This window comes from Gadus morhua, chromosome 22, assembly GCF_902167405.1.
Source record: "Gadus morhua chromosome 22, gadMor3.0, whole genome shotgun sequence".
Taxonomy (NCBI): Eukaryota; Metazoa; Chordata; class Actinopteri; order Gadiformes; family Gadidae; genus Gadus; species Gadus morhua.
This window is the reverse complement of record NC_044069.1, coordinates 7,449,300-7,457,691: the sequence shown is the minus strand read 5'-3', so window position 1 is coordinate 7,457,691 and position 8,392 is coordinate 7,449,300.

Here is an 8,392-nt window from a genome sequence, read left to right as displayed (position 1 = left end):
ACGCATAACGATTCACACGCCCACAAAACGTGTTTTACTCACGCACAATGATTCACACACACGCTCAGTGTGGTTTGCAAATACAAAACATCATTCACAAACTAATGCATTTTGCTTCAGAAAAAAATACAGTATGTTTTACACAAAGTACAAAAAACAATTCTACAAGTACGGAACACGAAAGCTGCGCGTGGATCGGAATGCATTTGCGCACGGATCGGAATGCATTTGCGCACGGATCAGCAAGGCGGAAAATTAGTGCCAAAAGTCACGTGACAAACAAATGTCCTGTGATTCACACTACACAACAACGGTGGCGTTGTTCCTGCCAAACCGCACGGATTCCGTACGGTTTCCGTGCGGTTTAGCACTTTTACCGCGCCATTTAGGGCCAGTTAGTGGCCTTCTTGGCTTTCCATAGAATCCACACACGGTTGGCCGGCATCAAATAAAGATTTTGGGGAGAAAAAAAGATCGTCCTGGCGGCCTTAAACTGACTCAACAGCGCCACCTGCTGTTGTGTAGTGTGAATCACAGGACATTTATTTGTCACGTGACTTTTGGCGATTGGATAAAAGTGGTATTAGTCGTAAAAGTGGTAAAGTGATAAATATTATAGCAGCAATTGTTGGCAGCATAAATTAACTAAAGTGATTAATTGAAAATTGGGTAAAAATTCAAATAAATAAATATATAAATAAATAAATTGGGTAAAAATAATTAAATTAATTAATTAATTAAGTGACATTGGTCTCAGGGCATAGTGTCTCCACGGTCCCTTCTGCAGCCGGAGGTAGATGCATTAAACAGTCTACTGGCCACAGGAAGAAAAGACTTCCTCTGGCGTTCTGTGTTACACCGGGGGAGGATGAGTCTATTGCTGAAGGTGCTTCTGCTCGAGGTCAGCACCTGGTGGAGAGGGTGAGCATTGTTGTCCAGGATATTGTGCAGTATACACAGCATCCTCCTCTCAGACACCACCACCAAAGAGTCCAGCTGGACCCCCAGGATGGAGCCAGCCTTCCTGATGATCCTACTGATCTTCCTGGCATCTGCTGCCCTCAGCCTGCTGCCCCAGCACACAACTGCAAAAAAGATGGCACTGGCTATCAGGCCCGCCGACAGGGGGGGACAAACGGGTACGTTGTCCCGGGCCCTGGACTGGCCCTGGAATGGGGGGGGCCCATAACTGGACCCCCATGAAGTTGGGATTAATCATTGTATGTATACTTCAAAATGTGTTGATTTAGAGAAGAAAAGTGCTTTATTTGCATTCAATTAATGACTCCTAGATTGTTTGCCTTCATTGCCCTTGAAAAAACGGCCAATAACCCCCTATCACCCCTATGCCAAAATGGTTTGGTCTTTGGAGAAGAAAAAAGACGACATCATTCCATTAGTGGTCAGTGCGCGAGTTGATTCAACATGCACAAGTCAGGAGCCCTGAAAAAAAAAGAAAGGCGAAAAAGAGAGGAAGAAGCCGAAAGCCTGAGGGGATCTCTTTATAAATATTTATAAATATTTCAGAAAAGACTCAGGTGATGCTGCAGCCGGTACCAGTAAAGGCAGCTGTGCAGCACAGCCAGGTAAGAAACGGCCAACTTTTTCCAGCCCCGTCGTCAAGTAACACAGGCACAGGCGGCGTGTCAAACATATTAGCGCAGCACCACATGAGCAAGTCACACGGAGATCAATATCAGACAGACAGGGGGCATTGAATAATTTGATAACCACAACGGCTTTATTACACTGTGTTTCATACGCCTATATCTAATTGAATCTTAGAATATGCACATTACCCCGGCCCGCAAATAGGCCCATGTCCAAATCAAATGTTTCAGGCAGGCACGCGCTGCGCACTCCAATCAGGCTGAATTGATTTGAGAATCATTCCCAGTCAGCTGAATTACAGCCAGTGTAACGCGGCTCATGGTTTAAAATAAGCCAGTGGCATGGCAACATGTGAAATTGCCATTTAGATAGAGTTGGATGTAACGAATGGGTTATAAACGTGACGTTTTGGGGTAGCCTGTAACTTAGTTTCTGATTGCCGTTAACTTGAAACTCGCCAGACGAATGGGCTCCGCCTTGTTCCCCAAACATTCTCTGGAAGTTCAGCGGACATAAACGCGGGTCTGGCGATAAATAAAAGTACCCTTGACATGATTCCCCTTGGTCAAGTGAAAAATGGTTGATGAAATGTGCAGTTAATGAGCTCTAAGTGAATACAATAGCGTGAGTTTTTTTGTGGTATGATTCTGAAAGCCATAACTTCACTCAGTCCATATCCATAGCCTATCCAATTAAAGTTGTAAATAATCCTTTTGGTTTATCCGTAATAAATGGGCTTGTCATCCCGACGTCATGTGTTTGGGAGCTGCACAAGGGAATTCTGTGGTTGTGTTTCGGCGTTTGACAATTTTGGGAACAAAAAAAAAAAAATTAGATTTTTAAACTTTTGTAGTCTTTGGGATAGAGTTAGCCAAGTTGATAAGTCTATTCTTTTCTGTGTTAAATCGTCAAATTAAGGGGTTTTCAATTTGTTCTTTTTTAAATGGTTCATTTTGACCCCTGTTAATTTAGATATAGCCCTTTTTATCGAAATATGTTCACCTTTATAGGAGAGGCTAGAGAGGATGAGAGAGAAGAAGAACAGGCTACCAAACAGGATGAGAGAGAGGAAGAACAGGCTACCAAAGAGGATGAGAGAGAGGATGAACAGGCTACCAGTGAGATAGAGGAAGAACAGGCTACCAGTGAGAGAGAAGGGGAGGAGAGTGAAGGGAGAGAGAGAGAAAGACACAGTGATATTCAGGAGGAGTGGATCCATCCCCCAGAGTAGAGGAAGAGTCAGAGGTGGGGGGGGCCCATTGAGAGAATTTTGTCCCGGGCCCAGCCAAACCTGTCAGCGGCCCTGCTGGCTATCATCGACTGGTAGAACATCCTCAGCGTGATGTTACATACTTTGAATGACCGGAGCTTCCTCAAGAAATAGAGTCGACTCTGGCCCTTCTTGTAAACAGCCTCGGTGTTCTTGGCCCAGTCCAGTTTGTTATCCAGGAATACTCCAAGGTATTTGTAATCCTGGACAACATCCACAGTCACACCGGTGATGGAGATGGGTGTAGGGGCAGATTTCCTCCTGCGGAAATCCACCACCAGCTCCTTAGTCTTGGTGGGGTTGATAAGCAGATGGTTAGTTGCACACCACTCGATAAAGGAGTCCACAACGCTCCTGTACTCCTCCTCCTTCCCCTCACTAACACAGCCAACAATTGCAGAGTTGTCTGCAAACTTCTGCAGGTGGCCAATGATGAGCTGGCCAAGGGCCGAAGAAGTGACAGGACCAGCCTCTCCAGTGACTTCATCAGGTGAGACCATAGTGCCACCGGTCTGTAGTCGTTGAGGATGCTGGGACGCGCCTTCTTTGGTACAGGTACCAGGCAGGATGTCTTCCACAGTACAGGGACCCTCTCCAGACTCAGGCTCAGGTTGAAGATGTGCTGCAGAACTCAACTCAGCTGGGTTGCACATGTTTTGAGGACCCTTGGGCTGACTGACACCGTCGGGTCCTGCTGCCTTGCCTGGGCGGAGTCTGCACAGCTCCTTCCTCACCTGCTCTGCAGTGAAGGTCTGTCTGCCATGTGTGTTGAAGGGTGTGGGGAGAGGTGATGGTGGGGGGGAGAGAACAGGTAGGGTGTAGTCATGAAGGAATGGAGGGTGGGCAGCAGGGCTGGAGGTTTGGAGGTGGATGGTTGTAGAGGAGCTGGGGGAGGGGTAGTCCGGAGCCCTCTCATCAAACCTATTGAAAAACAGGTTCAACTCGTTGGCTCGTTCAGTACCACCTCCTATTGTTTGGCTGCCCGATGGTTTGTAGCCAGTGATGCTCCTCATGCCGCTCCACACGTCCTTCAGGTTGTTCTGCTGGAGTTTGCGCTCCAACTTCATCCTGTAGCTGTCCTTACCCTGTTGGATCCTCTCCTTAAGCCTCCTCTGTACCCGCCTCATCTGCTCCCTGTCCCTATCTCTGAAGGTCCTCTTCTTCTCATTCAGCAGGACCTTGATGTCTCTGGTGACCCACGGCTTGTTATTGGGGAAACAGGGTACAGTCACTGTAGGAACAACACTGTCCACACAGAAGTTGATGTACCCAGTTATGCAGTCCGTGAGATCATCAAGGTCCTCTCCATGTGAATCACAGAGCAACTCCCAGTCTGTTAGTTCAAAGCAGCCCTGCAAAGCTCCATCGGTCTCCTGTGACCATCTCCTCACAGTCCTGGTGGTCACAGGTAGCCGCTGGACTTGGGGCTTATACAGGGGCTGCAGGTGGATGAGGTTGTGGTCTGATTTTCCAAGAGGAGGAAGGGCAGTGGAGCTGTAAGCATCCTTAACATTTGCATACAGCAGGTCAAGTGTCTTGTTTTCCCTGGTAGGACAGTCAACAAACTGCTTGAAAGTGGGCAGTGTTGCAGCCAGAGTGATGTGATTGAAGTCCCCAGATATCGCGATGAATGCGTCAGGGTGCCGTGTCTGAAGTCCCGCGACGACGGTGTGGATGACGTCACTCACGTGCACCGCGTTTGCAGTCGGAGGAATGTAAACAACCAGGAATATCACATGTGAGAACTCCCTCGGCAGATAATATGGCCGCAGACTCACGGCAAGCAGTTCAATGTCCGGGCTGCACACCTGCTCCTTCACCGTGACGTGACCAGGATGACACCACTTGTTGTTAATAAGAATAGCAAGTCCGCCACCTTTCCTCTTGTCACTCTCTCGGTGATTCCTGTCCGCTCGAACAGTCTGAAAGCCATCCACAGTAACATTAACGTCCGGAATGTCCTCATGGAGCCACGTCTCCGTGAAACACAGCACACTGCTCTCACGATACACCCGCTGAGTCCTCACCAAGCCTGCCAGCTCGTCCATCTTATTAGCCAACGACCTCACATTCCCCATGGTGATAGAAGGGAGAGATGGTTTATATCTCTGCTTCTTTTCTCAATGTTTACGTCCAGCCTTACATCCCCTGAACTTCCTCCTCAGTTCTCTGGGGATTTCACATCTCTCCCGCATCAGCGCCGATGGTTGTAGCGACAACAGCTGATCTCGGGTGTAAACAATAGATACGCCGCATTGTTGCGCCCCAACGGAGACGCGGTCGGGAAAAATTGTCCAAAGAATGAGACACACTGACAAAAAACGCGAAAAAAAGTTCCCAAACATAGTTGGCTAAGGTTAGTACAACTTACTGAAGAAAAAAACGGTAATAGAAAACAATAAATATGAAACAAATAGCTAAAAGTGAAGAAAAGAGAGAGAGCAACTGTTGCTGGCTGCCGCTCGACACAGCGCCATGGTAACGAAATTACACCATATATTGTGGCGCAGGCGGATATTGTTGCACACGCCTCCTCTCTTCTTCTTCTTCTTCTTGGGGTTTTACGGCGGTTGGCATCCACAACTTGGTGCATTACCGCCCTCTTCTGATCCAGTTAATGGATCAAAACAAAAATATCCAAACACTGGCTGTTTCCCAAACTGAAGGCTGCAGCCTTGCTAGGACGCGTCCTTGCTAGTGATGTTATGGTTTGCGTCGAGGCATCGGGGCGTGTGTCGAGTACCTCGGCTCCTCCCCCAGCGAAGCTCCGTATCGAGTAGGATTCACTTAGGCGAAATGACGTAGCGTGTGACGTTCGAGGCTTCATCTCGGGCTGTTCCGCGATATGGGTTCACAATTGGCACATTTTTACAAAAAGAAGACCCTACCCAGTTCCAAGATCACTTTTATGGCTATGTAATTAATCACACTCAGTGGTGTAGTCTACGTGATACGCAGGTATACGCCGTATACCCACTAGGAACGCACCAGGATTTGCGTATACCCACTTAAAAATGTGCACGGATACGTATCAATCGTCTTGTGACAGATCTTTCACTTCTGTGTTTATTTTTCGGAAATATCGGTTGGGTATAACTGCAATAAAATACTTTAAGCATGGGAAGTTATCTCCTACATTCACCATTCATAAAATTCCCGCTGCGCGCTCGCGCTCTGCCCTGTCTCTGTTAAGGTGCGGCCACACCAAAGGCGTTACCCGTGTACCTCGCGTATAAAATCGTCAATTTTTCCATAGGGAACCATTGGTTTACGCGCGTATGAGACGCGTACACGCGTTACATGCGCTAAAGCAACATTTACCCGCGTTAGCCATATGAGGCGCGTATATTTACGCGCGTACATATACGCGCGTACATATACGCGCGTACGCGAGGAGTTCAAAAAATTGAACTTTTTACGCTCATACGCATGACGATTAGCCGCGTTGCCCAATCAGCGTTGAGCTTGACCCGACGTCACTGGCAGAGAGTAGTGAGCTTGGACAGAAGCATACGGCCGACATCTTTCTTTATTCTGTGTGGAAATAGTAAAATAGTTACGCCATTAAATGCTTTTATGGAAACATTTTTAGCGAGAAATGTGCATTTTATTTTCATAATATTCGCTCGGTGAATGTGAAGGATGTTTGGTTTGATAGTTATGACGAAGAGGGAACGCTCCGTTCACTTGCATGGACAGAGTCTCTGGTTACTAAGCAACCTCAACGTCTTGGCGGACTATATATCTGCTGATCAACACTACGAATGCTGGAAACACACCAGACACACCATGTGAAGTTATTTAACCCGATTATTGTTATTTATATCCGAGATTATTTAATCTAACCCGATCTAAACTCTATCACCCAAACACGGCGGTGTTTGGGTTTCCTACCTCGGACTCCAGCGCAGCAACGGCCGACAACTTTCTTTATTCTGGGTGGAAATAGTAACATAGTTACGCCATTAAATGCGTTTATGGAAACATTTTTAGCGAGAAATGTGCATTTTACTTTCGTAATGTTCGCTCGGTGAATGTGAAGGATGTTTGGTTTGATAGTTATGACGAAGAGGGAACGCTCCGTTCACTTGCATGGACATGGACTCATCTAGGCGCGTTAGGAGCGTAGGCGCGTTAGGAGCGTATGCCCATTTTTGACACAAAATGGTCAAGCAACATTTTAGCTGCGTTACGCGCGTAAAAATTACGCGAGATACGCGTCTGGTGTGTTCGTACCTTTACGAAGTGCGAAGCTGCCCCTGCATCTCTGCACGTTTGTTGGCGGGCCGAGCCCCTCCTTCTCGCGTGTGTGTGCGTGCGTGTGTGTGCGTGTGCGTGTGTGTGTGTGTGTGTGTGTGTGTGTGTGTGTGTGTCCAGTCCTCCCATAATAATGTGTAAACCACGTAATAAGTAGTCAACAGAAGACAATGTTTTAATCCCACTTTATATCTCCTTGTTACTTTTAGATGAGAACCCCTGGCCAGCCTTTCAGACTGGGTGTCAGGCTAGGGAATTTAAAAACAGGCATCCTTGGTTAGAGTGGAGGGAAAAAAAGTTATAGGTAAATGTCAGCCGACATACAGTTGGTATACACAATTGAAATTCATAATGTTAATCACTATGCAAATGAGAGTATAGCTAATTCATGGTCATTTTGAAGGTGCAGTAATTTCACACTTTTACACAATTCAATTAATGTATGGTATGTTAGATAACAACAGTAAGAGCTCAAATTAGAGCAATTGAAAGAGTGAAACATTAGTCTCCTGTCATCTCCTTCTCATGCACTGGTTAGCCATGGATGTAAACAGTTCATTAAATTATTTTGAGTAGATTTTGTCCTTGTCTAGTATGGAGGTAGATTTGTGTCTTTATTATGCAATCAAAAATAATAGGTTTGAGAGCAAAACTTTCCACACTGCAATCAAAAAATAGGTTTGAGAGCAAAACTTTCCACACTGCAATCAAAAAATTGATTTGAGAGCGAAACTATCGACACTGCAATCAAAAAATGTTTTATTGCAAGATAAATTAATGTGATAAAAAAAATATTAATGGGAATCCAAAAGTTTTGTTTGCAAACCCAAAAGTTTTTTTTGCAAATCCAAAAGTTTTGTTTGCGAATCCAAAAGTTTTGTTTGCGAATCAAAAAGCTTTGCTTGCGAATCCTAAAGTTTTGCTTGCGAATCCAAAAGCTTTGCTTGCTGTTGAGCTGAATCTGGGGGGGCGGGACCTACACCGAAAGATGTAAGACACGTCTCTATTGGCCAGTCTCGATCGGAGTGACAGCTTGGCAACATCCACAGTTAGTAACGAGAGAGGGAGTTCTATTTCATGTAGGCTACGCCGTCTAGGCTTCGCCTTATGAGCTTGTCCCGTGCGCGCACTTGCGCGCCCTGAATATATCGTAGGCCTCCCTGTCAGCCGACAAGGAGACCATGGCAGAGGAGAGCAGGGCGATGTTGTTGACCGCTGCCGCGGATTGAGAGGCACAAACGAACACCCTGTCCG